Raw genomic sequence first — 13,458 nt, forward strand, 5'->3', positions numbered from 1 at the left:
TACAGGTGTGCCCCACCATACCCAGCTTCTGGAATCTATTATAGTCTTTAGATTTAATTGTCTATTCCTATATAGCAACATGCAGATTTAATTTCTATAGGCTTGTAGCATATTTTATTATCTGGTAGGACAAATGCCATCTTGAATATTTTGCAAAAATTTCTTTACTATTCTTAAACATTTCCGCTTGCCTGTGAATTTTAGAATCAACTTGTCAAATTCCATAAAAATGCTTTTGGAATTTTTATTTATTTATTATTATTTATTTATTATTTATTTGTGGCCCTGGTGATTGAACCAAGGACCTCACATGTGCTAGGCAAGCACTCTACCACTGAGCTACATGACCAGCCCCTTTAAATTTTATTTCAAGACAGGGTCTCACTAAGTTGCCTAAACTCGCCTCTTTCTGTCTTGTGATTCTTCTGCCTCAGCCTCCTGAATAGCTGGGATTACGGGCCTGATGCACTACTCTTGGCTTTGGGATTTTGATTGATAGATACTGGACCCTCCTTTCTTACAGTGATGAACCCAACCAAATTCCATCTTAAGATTGGGAGTCATCACAAAGTTATAAAAAGTTTAATTCTGTTTTACTATAAAATACTAAGATTTTTATTTGGCCGGACAACCTAATGTTTAAACTTATTTGAAATTCCTGCCTGTGCTCTGAATTCACCCATGCCTGACTCTCCTTGACCAAATAACAACCCTCTCTAAAATTTCAGCTACACTTCATAAAGCCTGATTTTGGAATCTCAATTTACTCCCTACCATGAAATGTTAAGCCATGTAGATTATTAACCTGCTATCTGCCTTTGTATTATGCTTGCCAGAAACCTGTTAGCTGTAAGTTCCCAAGACACCCCCCTTTGTAACTTTTTGTGCTATAAAACCTTTTACCTGGAGAGCTCGGGTGCTGATCTCTATCTAGGGCAGCTTTGGGAGAGACAGTTGCTGGCTAGCATTTGTCTACACTATACAAGCTTGCTTTAATTTGATTTAAAGTTGGAGTGGTGATCTTTTCTTTGTGTTGTGGTTCAACAATAGTAACTGTACAAGAGTGATTCTCAAGCTTAACATGCAAAAGAATCCACGTAGAGAGTTTATTAAAATGCATTTTCATGGAGCCTAGCGGTATTGTTTGGTCAGGATCTACAAATTTAATCTGTATCTCCAACAAGTTCAAAGTAACACTGCTGGTCCAACATCACCCTCTGTGAACCACTGCTCCAGATAGGACCCTCTGGTTTGGTAACCTCATCCATTCCAACTGGATTAAAATACAGTCTGAGGTTGAAATGTACAGTCTATGTAAAGTAACTGGAAAACAATCTGACATTTGGGGACACGTGATAAATTCCAGCACTTCAAATTGGCCAATCAGAAGGATTTTTATTATTAAGGGATCTGTCTAAGAGTTAACACTTGTGCATAACTGCCTGAGGAGGAACTGGATTCATGGAGGTGTAATCATGGTTCACTTCATGCTTTGAATATAGTCCTTACTACTTTGCCACAGTTTTGTTTTATTTTTTTAATATTTATTTTTTTAGTTGTAGTTGGACACAATACCTTTATTTATTTTTATGTGGTGCTGAGGATCAAACCCAGGGTCTCGCACATGCAAGGCGAGCACTCTACCAATGAGCCACAAACCCATCCCAAGGCTTATTTTAAAACAAACCTGTGTTTTCCTTTTCTCCCTCTCCCAAATTAACAAGTGAATCCCCCCCCCCCCACACACCCACTCATACAAACACACAGGGAATATCTGGAATGAATCACTTCTTTAAAAACAAACAAATAAAACACAAACCTGTTCTCCCTGATGAGTAGAATCACAGCCTCTGGGACAGGAGTCCTCTGTGCTTCTCCTTTGCTAGTAAAGCAATAACACTTCTTTTTCCTTTTTCTCAAAACTGTGTTATTGGATTGGCATTGGGGGCAAGGACAGAGCTTTTGGTAAAGGGGTAGGAGGAGACAGAAAAGTTAGCTGGCTAAAGATTAAGTTGTGGGCCCCGCACTGTGGGACAGACAAGGAGAATTTCAATCTAAAAATAAACACAGTCCCCATTATATGAAGAAACTCCCGCAAAGATGGACAAAAGAACATTCTTTCAAATTGAAGAAGTGTAAAACATAAATCCAGGAAAAGAAGACATCCAGACAGCAATGTTGCCTGGTTGGTAGAATTATACTCTTCGTGACAAACCCTAGGTCACTTGGATTGTTACTGAAAACTCAGTCCTTGTCCCTGATGCCAATTTAATAAGGAGGACAAGGTTTTGAAGAAAAAGAAAACAGTTTATTGTGTTACTAGCAAAGGAGAATCACAGGGAACTCCAGTCCCATGGGGAGAACAGAGGGCTTTTAAAGGACCTCTTCAAAGGCTCGTTCCAGGTGTGCTCTGACTGAGGGATGGGGAGGGGATGTCTCAGGTGCGCTCTGATGGTGTATGTTAAAATTCACTTGTTAATTTGGGAGATGGTCATTTCCTGGACCTTCCAGTGATATCTCCTTATGTGCTCAAGGAGATAACTCTAGGATGGGAAATGGTAATTTTGTGCCCCGCCCCCACGTTAGGGAGGGAGAGAGGGAAACGAGAAAAAGAAAGACCAGTCCCTTTTAAAATAAGCAGGAGAGCTATATTCATTCACAAGGTAAAGTTGACCACTGTCACAAGATCTAAGAGATCATCATGTTACCGAGCTGGGGCCTTCTGGGAAACTGAGGCAGCATGAAGACCCCCCCCTTCAAACCCCTATTCCTGCAATCAAGTCAGAAAGATTTCAGAAATATCACTCACTCAGAGTAACACTCTGTCGTGAGGGGGCAAAATTGTGATGTATGCAGTCGAAGGGAGAAATAAAGAGTGTCCACGCACTTCTGCCCCTTTCAATGCTTTATTCTCTCAAATCACTCAATACAATTTCACTCTATAGGTTCTTAATCAAGAAAAATAACAATCCTTTATGCTAGGCACTGCAATAGACATAATCAATTCACAGCAAACAATTCTAGATTAATTAATTTTCTGAAAACAATTCTAGATTAATTCTAAGCACTGCAAAACAGACATTCCCTCTGTGTGCTAAGTTCAAAAGTCTCAAGCCTTAGGCTTTAAGTCCAACAGATGCACACTCACTCAGACAGCGGTGATCAGGTCCGGAACCAAGGCAGGGCTATTCCTGGTGGAGTGGAAAACCGGTTGAGGAGAGGGTCGTAGGGAGAAGTTGCGGCTCTCACCAAGGTCCAGACGAGGTGGTAGAGTTTGAGAGTATTGAGGATCACGCAGAGAATCAGGAAACGATGACAAGTGATGGGATGTCAGTCCAGGTCCTCATCAAGGTCTCCAGCTCAAGTGCATCCTTGTTTCATTGGCTGAATTCCTGTTCATTAGCTCTATTATTTATACTAAATTTGGGGGCTTTGGACCCCCGCTTTCAATCCTTATCAGCTACCACTGAATTTCTCCATGACATCATTTATCCTGGGGTTAGAAACATCTGGTCTGGTGGTCTCCACCCTGATCTTCTCCCCTTTTCCTCTTATCAGGTGAGGACAGCCTGCCAGAGGCTTCACTCTGTTTATCAGGGTGAAGGGAAGTAACTTGTCTGAAGCCATACTGGAGGACTCTGTTAGGTGTGCCTGCTGAGACTGCAGGTTTCAAACTGGAGTTTTAAAAATGGAGTTGCTTAGGCTCAGGCCTAAGGCCATCCTCACACAGGCATGAGTTTATTGAAGGCATAGGAAAAGGGAAAGGGAGAGGGTAGGTCCTCTCAGAGATGAGAGGGACTGTGTGATTCTCCCACACTCATTTTTATTGGGGATCCCAGAGAAATTTCCAGAGAGTCCCACCCAGGTCTCCCTCTTTTTCTGTGGGGGAGGGGGTACCATGGATTGAACTCAAGGGCACTCAACCACTGAGCCACATCCCCAGCCCTATTTTGTATTTTATTTAGTGACAGGGTCTCAATGAGTTGCTTAGTGCCTCCCCATTGCTGAGGCTGGCTTTGAACTCGTGCCTCCTAGCCACTAGGATTATAGATGGGTGCCATTGCCCAGGCAGGTCTGGCTCCTGAATATGACTGGATAGCCGGGTGACAACAGACTTTCAAGAAGTCCCCACTACAATGAAAACTCTAGGTCACTTTGGCCCATTGGATTCTTTTTTTTTTTTTTAAATTTTTTTTAATTGGTTCTTTTTTAGTTAAACATGACAATAAAATTAATTTTGACATATTTATAAAAGCATAGAATACAAATTGCTCTAATTCAGTCCCCAGTACTTCCCCTTTCCCTCCCTTCCTCCTACCCCCTGTTCCTTTCCCTTCACTCCACTGATCTTTCTGTTATTTACTTATAGTTTTTTTCCCCATTAGTGTCTTGTGGATGCACATGATGGTGAGATTGACTTTGGTATATTAATATATGTACATAGGAAAGTTATATTCGATTCATTCCACTGTCTTTCATTATTCTATCCTGCCTCCTTTCCCCTCATTCCCCTTTGTCTACTCCACTGATCTTTCTTCTGTTTTTTTTTTATCCTCCCCCTCCCCACCTTATTTTGGATTAGCTTCCACATATCAGAGAAAAATTTGGCCTTTGGCTTTTTGAGTCTGGCGTATTTCACTTATCATGATAGTCAGTTCCATCCATTTACCAGCAAATGTCATAAAGTCATTTTTCTTTATGACTGAGTAATATTCCATTGTGTGCAAAAACCATATTTTATTTATCCATTCATCTGTTGAAAGTCACTTAGGGTGGCTTCATAGTTTAGTTATTGTGAATTATAAATTCTTACAGATTTATGTTTAGGACAAATTATCCTTATCTCCCTGAGTTTTGAGATCTCGGCTGTGAAGAGTCACAAAAGTCTCCCCCTTCAGGGTAATTTGGGTTCCTCTTATTGACATTATTTCAGGTCTCTATTTCTTCTGCAGAGAACATGTAGTGTGCTGAGGAATGTGACATACCCTGTCCACTTAAGCCAGACAGGGCTGTCGGTAAATTGCTTTCTGGAAAAGAAAGCATGTGGGTGTCAGCATAGTGGACCCATTTCATAGAATTATTCCCTTAACCTCAGGTTCCCACCTTCTCAACTAGATATCTACCCCCTATCAGAAATAATTATAAGAACTCTAAAAACACAGAATAATTGGAATACAATGTGGGGTCTATGGAGAGAAACAATACTTTTTAGCAAGAGAAGTTTGACCCAGCTATTTTTAGCCTACTCTTTTGGCACATAGAAATTTTGAAACTGAGTTTATGAACATAAAAATGTCAATCAGGATTTATTTCATCATTCAGGAATTTTTGTTGAGAATACATTTTCTGGAGCCAATTTTATTACATTCATTTAAATCTTTGGTCAGCTGACCTGGTTAAATGATTTCAAAATGTTTAAGTTTTTATTTTATGGAGATTATAATTAATAAAATTAATAGGCTCTATCCTTTTCTATGAATATTCTTTTAAATGCAGTTGATTAGTGTTTCTGACATATTGAGTTTTCTTTGTGATCAATATTTCTAGTGAGTCCTGTTTTCCCATGTTGGACTTTGGAGATCTAACATTTACCAAGTGCATTTTTAGCTATTGCCAATTTTATTTTGTATTAATTATTTTTACCAGAAATGTTAGTTATGAATTGGATAAAATATCAATAGTTTATATTTAATTCTTAATTTATGAGACTATTATAAACAAATCCTTTCAGATGTGCAAGAGGAGTAACATTATCTTGTCATCTTTCATTCATTGGTATATATTGCTTTTTGTTTTGTTTTGTTTTGATACTGGGGATTGAACCCAGGGGTACTTAACCACAGAGCCATATTCCCAGTTTTTCAGACCTTTTTATATTTTATTTAGAGACAGGGAATTATAAGTTGTTTAGGACCTCCCTAAATTGCTGAGGCTGGCTTTGAACTTGTGATCCTTCTATCTCAGCCACTGGGATTACAGGCCTGTGCCACCCATGCCCAGCAATGTATTGCTTTTCAAACTTTGTGTATGTCACTAACTGCTCATATTTGTGGTAGAGTTAAGAGCAATAGATTTGCCAGGTGTGGTGGCACAGACTTGTAATCCCAGTAGCTGGGGAGACTGAGGCAGAAGGATTGCAAGTTCAAAGCCAGCCTCAGCAACTTAGTGAGGCACTAAGGAACTCAGTGAGACCCTGTCTCTAAAGAAAATACAAAAAAGGGCTGGGGATGTGGCTCAGTGATTAAACCCCCTTGGGTTCAATCCTCAGTACCCTCCCCAAAAAAGAAAAAAAAATGTGCAATAGATTGGATCAAAATATCCTTGGGCAACGATGTGCCTAAGACCAAAACGTTCATCAGGTTTTAAATTATGGAGTCCAAATGGCTTGGCAAAACCAAACCAAGCCAAAAATAAGCAAGCAAGCAAACAACCCCCTCAACCTACATCAATAGAATGCTCTAGCAATCGTATGAATACCATAGTTTATTGAAACATTCCCCTATTGATGGACCTTTATGTTGTTTCCAATCCCCCCTCCACCTTCTTTTACTTTTCATTATCAAAGCTGCTATGGACATGCCTCTCTGTAACCACAGGTAATGATTTTTCTAGAAGAGACACCTAGAAGTGGAATTGCTGAGTTAGAGATTTAATAGTAACAGGATGAGGATAGCAGCAACTAATGTTAAAACAGCCATTAGGGATCTATGCCAAACTCTTAATTTTTTCTAACACTAAACCTCTTCTCCAAGGTTTCACAGCCATTTAGTGACAAAGCAGGTTTTATTCCACAGCCAGCTCGTTTCACACATTAAACCCCAATTCTGTCACCCGTGTAGGACGTTGGTGAGAGTAAGTCAGCAGATCAGTGACAAGATGTGTGAGATATCTCACAGCCTAGTGCCCAAGAGACCTTCAGAGTAAAAGACATGTCGCCTGCTTCCAAATCTCCACCTTCCAAATCTCACGCAAATGTCTCTCCTGACCAAGGTTAACCCACAACAGTGCAGGAATGAAATTTTGGAAACGTGGTTCTAGTGTAGCTAAACTGACATAGTACAAATCTGCCTGATGTGAAGACTTTAATGTATATCTATTAATATTTTGCTTTGAGGGAAAAACAGTCACCACCTCGTGAGGATACTAAAGCATCCTGAGAAGTCCATATGAGGAGGAACTGAGCCCTTTTGTCAACAACTTATCAGCCATGTGTGTGAGCCACCTTGGAAGAGTTTTCTCCAAACCCAGGCAAGACTTCAGATGGCTCTTCTTCTTCTGTCACCCCATGAGAGTCTTAGAAGCACAACCAATTGGCTAAGCTGCTACCCATACTATGGAAACTGTGAAATAATAATTATTTGTTGATATGAGCCTTTAGATTTTAGATAATTTGCTACACAGCAATTAGTAACTGATACATGTAGGTGCCAATTATTTAATCAAGTACTCCCAAAATAAATAATAAAAGCTGCACTTTACATATACGATGGGCTTAGAATATGTCAGGCAAAACCGCTACAACCTCAAATTGTGGCAGCACTTGTGGCAAGTCCTGTGACCAGCACCTTGCAAATTCAGGCATTTTAATATAGATGAAAGAGGACACCACCATCATCTCGGACATGGCCAGTTCCATCTTGGACACTGGCCAGGGCCTGGAAGTCCATTATCAAGGTGGCTGCAGGTTTAGTTACACCTGAGGTTTTCCTGGTAGGTGTGCTAACAAACCACCATCTTGCTGCTTCTTCACATGGTTACTCCTTTATGTGAGGGCACCCCGGTAGTCTCTCTAATTGCAAATTAAAACAACATTGAGATTGTGGGACTACATCATGGAGAGCCATGAGTTTGCAGCTAGGTCTGTGTGAGCAGTCTAATCCCAGCAATCCTGTGGAAAGTCAGAAACTGGGATATGCAGAGAAGATGATAAGAAACCACAAACAGAACTTCCAAGAATTATGGGATAATGTGAAATGACCAATTTTAGGATTTATCAGGATAGATAAAGGCATGGAGATATAAACCAAAGGGATGCACAATCTTTTCAATCAAATAATATCAGAAAATTTCTCAAACCTGAAGAATGAAAAGGAAAACCAAATACAAGAGGCTTACAGGACCCTAAATGTATAAAATTACAACAGACCATACAAGTCACATTATAATGATAATGACTATCATACAGAATAACGATAGAATTTCAAAGGCCTTGAGAGAAAAATATCAAACTACATATGGGGGAAACCAGTTTGGATGTCAGCTGATTTCTCAGTCCAGACTCTCAAAGCTAGGAGGTCCTGGAATAATATATCAAGCTCTGAAAGAAAATGGATGCCAACCAAGAATTTTATATCCAGCAAAATTAAGCTTCAGAATTAAAGATGAAACAAAAACTTTCCATGATTAACAAAAGCTAAAAGAATTTACAATTAGAAAGTCCATACTACAGAACAACTCACAATAGCTAAACCATGGAACCAAACTAGGTCCCTTCAACAGATGAATGGATAAAGAAAATGTGGTATATATATATATATATATATATATATATATATATATATATATATATATATATATATATATAATGGAATATTATTCAGTCTTAAATAAGAATGAGATGATGGCATTTGCTGATAAATGCATGGAGCTGGAGAATATCATGCTAAGCGAAATAAGCCAATCCCCCAAAAACCAAAGGCTGAATAAGTTTTCTCTGATATGCAAATGCTAAGTCACAATAATGGAGGGAAAAATAGAGGTACTTTGAATTAGGCAGAGGGGAGTAAAAGAAAGGGAGAAGGTATGGGGATAGGAAGGATAGTGGAATTAATCAGACATTATTATCCTATGTGCATATATGACTACACGACTGGAGTGATTCTACATCATGTACAACCAGAAGAATAAAAAGTTATACTCTATTTATGTATGATGTATCAAAATGCATTCTACTATCACTTAGAACAAATAAAAATAAAATAAAATAGATAAATGGGCCTCAGGCAAAGGTAGAGAGTAAGCATATAAAATCCAGGAATCCTGGAATACTCTTGCAGTTCATAATCTGTTCTGGCTCTGTCCCCCACTACTTCTGACCTACTACTCTTTTAGGTTGCTTTTCAGCACCAGCTTCTGGGCATTCAACAGCTCTACTGTAGCTTCTTTTGCATTTCAAATTCTTCTTCCCTTAGGCATCTTAGTTTTTCTCAATGCCCATGTTGTACCAAAAAAAAAAAAAAAAAGGATAGATCTGGAATTCTGAAGAATGGCCTACCCTTCTCCAACTTAGGGAAGGGGATGATGAGCAACTTTATGCATGCCCTGATAAGATCACAGGAGAAATGGGCTGGGGTTGTAGCTCAGTGGTAGAGAGCTTGCCTAGCATGTGTGAGGCACTGGGTATGATTCCCAGCGCAGTGTATAAATAAATAAGCAAAATAAAAGTCCATCAACAACTATATATATATATATATATATATATATATATATATATATATTTCATAGGAGACATTATTGCTATTCTCTGAAGCTTCCTAAAAACTGTCCTCTTGCATGGCTGTTGTTTAATGTTGATGTTGCATTTAAAGAGACATGTAGAAAGACATTGATTGGCAGCTAGGGATAGCTGTATCTTGGTGGAGTCAGTGTAGGTTGAGAACTTTCAGTTGTCTGCTCTGTGACAATAATATCTAATATTTATATGGAAACTTCAAGTTGATTTATGGGTATGAATTCATTTAATTCTCTGAACAATTCTGCTACATAGGTATTCTGCTTTATAAGATCGTTTGCTATTTTTTGATGACTAAGATTTTCCAGGATACTCAATTTCAAAAATCTTGTTCCATTACTGTTCCTTAGCTTCCAAAATACTTTAGAAGTTCTAGTATTTCAGCATTTGAACTACATATCCCAGACTACCTCTACTGTCAAAGAGTATATTCCAAATAACTTTTACACTACTTATCTTTTTAAAAAATATTTATCTTTTAGTTTTAGGTGGACACAATATCTTTGTTTTATTTTTATGTGGTGCTGAGAATTGAATCCAGTGTCTCACGCATGCTAGGTGAGCACATTACCACTTGAGCCACGTCCCCAGCCCAATAAACTACTTATCTTAATATTTTGCGTTAGAACATATGGTCATATTAGTAGCATTAAATGATTTCAGTCTATCTACCCACCATGCCAGCGAAGTTTGATGAATACTTACAGTCCTTGCTGTACTGGGTGGCTATTTTTATATTTACTGGTACCTCCTTTCCATCCCATAACAGCTGATTGGATCAGAAGGGACTTCTAATTCCCAGTCAAGTCATAAGTTGCCAGTTTGTTCTGGCTTGAAATGATGGACTGGGCCTGACATTTTTAGGTAAATATGAACTAAGAGACAAAGAGGAGCTTTCCACATTGGCCCTGGGCTGGGGTTGAGGTGTCCATCATGGCCATGTGCAGGATAACTGTCTGAGAAGAGATAACAGGTGGGAAATAGAGGAGAATGGAGTACATATTTTGAAAGAGGTGTAACAAGAAAGAGAGATGAGTCTAAGAGACAAAAATGAAGAGGCAGAGACCTAGAAAGACACAGATCTCACATGAGAGAGATAAAAACTGGTCCCGTTCAAATTGGGTTTCTACTTTGAAATTCACCTAAGATTCAGTGAACATCCTTCTTTAGCAAGTTGGGATGAGTCTCTGTTCTTTGCCAGAAGAGACTGATGAAAATAGTTTCTAATATCTTAATGGATATATATCTCTTAATTATATTTCAGGAGGACTGGATCTGGCCAATCAAATTAGTAACAGACAGATGGATAAATTCACCACGTATTAAATTTCAAAGCGAATTTAAATTTCTTAGAACTCTGGAGTATTCAGGTTGGAGGTTTAGTGTATTTTCTCTCCTTTAAGAAAACTTCTATAGAAACTACCTGCTTGGTGAGGGTTGACCATTCTTAGAGCTATTCTCCACAACCTATTGGAGTACAATGCACCATCATCTCTGTTGTGGGAATGGACCTCCTAGGGAACCCTCATGCTCTTGGGGAAGGAACAATTCACAAAAATGGCTTCTTTCTCTATGGCTTTCTTATACTAGACTCTGTGTAGACCCTATCCTTCTGTTAACACTTTCTTTCCTCAGAGAAGTTATAATAGCTTTATCATAGGTGATAATAGCTCACATTATTTTCTGTTAGCTAGTACTGTGCTAAATCCTTTACATACACATTTCATTGACCCGTCACATGACCCTGTTAAGTAGGCCTGACTCCTCACACAACCCTATTAAGTAGATATTGGGGCTGAGGGTATATAGCTCAGAAGGAGCGCACTAGTATGTGTGGGGCCTTGCGTTAGATCCCGAGCACTGAAAAAAAAAAAGTTGGTATTTTTACTCCACTTTACAGACAAGATTCCGACAAGTTTAAAAGTTTATCCATGGTAACTTGCTATTCTAATTCAGGGAACAAGGAGAAAGCTGGGAAGGTAGCAACTACATTACAGGTCCAAATAGTTACCATTGTTACATTAGTTTTAAAGCTGGTAGCAGAGAGTAGGCTTACTATCTTGATTCGAGGAGACTCATGATTAAATGAGTTTTCCATGTTTCTTTAGCAGCATTTCTACATGTGGTCCACGTCAATCATGGTATTTTGAGTATCAAAGATCATTTACTGAAGTCAAGATTAAAAGCTTTCATCTAGCATGTCAGGAAGACTTTGTTATTCTCACCATAAAAAATGAGAAAGCACATTCTAGGATTTAACTTAGTTCATGAAGAAATAAGCAGTACAGAGAAGGATTTAGACAGAGGTCTGTTTGCCATATCTAATGTGTTTCCTACACTGTTACCACCTATCAATCAAATTTCTAGAATTGACCCAATTTCATATTCCAATAGTTTTCCCTTGATTCCAATGTGGCGCTAAATGGAAAACATGAGTGGAAATGATGTGCAGTCTTGGCTTCCAGGGTCATCTCATAAAGATGTTTAAGTTTTTTTTTTTTGGCAGTAGCAGCTCTTTCAGGATGGTCTTAGTTTCTAGGCTCTCTAGACAATTTCAAAGCCACTTAGATAGGAGAAAAGTTGTTGTTAAATTAATGATAAGGAGCAATATAGTTCTTAGCCTAGTGTTTTTATTTTTCTTGGTTCTTCTGTCCCTAGGGAGTGTTTGGAAGTTCTTTGACTTTGAGTGAACGCCTTGGATCAGCACTGTTCAAGGTCTGGGTGGTGGAAGCTTGACAGGTAGGCATTGGCCCCCTAAATGTCCAAGGGATTAAAAAAATAAAAAAGGAAAATAGCAAGTGTTGGTGAGGTTGTAGAGAGTTTGAAAACATTCATAAATTGCTGGTGGGACTGCAAAATGATTCATTCAGCTGCTGTGGGAAACTTTTTGGTGGTTACTCAAAAAGTTAAAACATAGGGGTCCAGGATGTAACTTAGTGGTTCAGCACTTATCTAGCATTCCCCCAAGCTCTGGATTAGGTCCCTACCAATACAAAACAAACAAACAAACAAACAAACAAAAAATTACCACTCCGGTATGATTCTGAAGAGTTGGACAAAGTAGACAAATACATGTACAGGCATGTTCAAAATAGCATTATTCACAATAGCTGTGGAAAAGGTAAAAATAACCCTAAAATTCAGCAACAGATGAAAGGTAGAAATATCCCAAATATCCACCAACAGATGATCATCATTAAATTGTACTATAGACATACAAAATGGTATCTTATTCAGCTATGAAAACAATGTACTGTCCATGCTACAACATGGATGAACCTTAAATGCATTAGGCAAAGACAAAGAAAACAGACACAAAAGGCCACATATTGTATGATTCCATTTATATAAAATACCTAGAAAAGGTAAATCGATGGAGACAGAAAACAAATTAGTGATTGCCAGAGGTTGGGGGAGGGGGAGTAGGGACTGGATCCGTTAAGGCTTAACTGGTGCCAGGGTTTCCTTTTGGGACATCGGAACCATTTCAGAACTAGATAGTGGTGGTAGTTGCCAAACATTATAAATACAATTACTGTACTAAATTATTTATTTTTAAATGGTTATTTTAATGCCATATGAATTTCAGCTCGATTAAAAAAAAAAAAAAAAAAAAAAGTTCAACAGCCTGTTCTGTGGTCTTGGAATCTTCCCAGCGGATCCAGGGCAAAAGAAACCATCCCTGCGGGAAGGGCTAAGCGCCTTGTCTGTAGGAGAGTGCTTTGTCCGCCAGTTGCTCGGTCTGTTGTGCTTTCGTGTACACACGTGTTGGTTCCCACCGAGTCAGCACCCGGGGGCTGAGCCAGGTCCCGAGCTCCGCGGCACAGTCCCGGCCCTCGGGCAGCGCACTACCTCGGAGACAGATCCCACCAATTAAAACAGAACAAAAGTCGGTGGTAAACTCAGAACACAGGGGTCGGCGGTTCCCCGCATCACCGAGTCCCAGA

Source organism: Marmota flaviventris, chromosome 13 (assembly GCF_047511675.1).
Source record: "Marmota flaviventris isolate mMarFla1 chromosome 13, mMarFla1.hap1, whole genome shotgun sequence".
NCBI lineage: Eukaryota > Metazoa > Chordata > Mammalia > Rodentia > Sciuridae > Marmota > Marmota flaviventris.